Raw genomic sequence first — 288 nt, 5'->3', positions numbered from 1 at the left:
AGAGCAAATGAGATGCAATATTATATATCAAATTGATTTTTTAACAATATTAGTTTTTTACAGGTTAAATGCAATGAAATGTAGAATACAATAATGATATTCAGTATTTGTTTGTGTAATATGTCAGCAGAGATTGCGAAAGTATGAATTTCTTAGGATCTGGGAAGAGCAGTTATCAAAATCTAAAAATTAGTCACTATTTTACACCAAAATCTGTAAATTTGAAATGGTAAGAATATTTTGCTGGAGCCTTTTGTTGCTATGTGGTTGTTAGTAAACACAGACAAA

The sequence above is a fragment of the Penaeus monodon genome, chromosome 33 (assembly GCF_015228065.2).
Source record: "Penaeus monodon isolate SGIC_2016 chromosome 33, NSTDA_Pmon_1, whole genome shotgun sequence".
NCBI lineage: Eukaryota > Metazoa > Arthropoda > Malacostraca > Decapoda > Penaeidae > Penaeus > Penaeus monodon.
The sequence above is the reverse complement of the archived record's forward strand: the minus strand, read 5'-3'. Positions refer to the sequence as shown.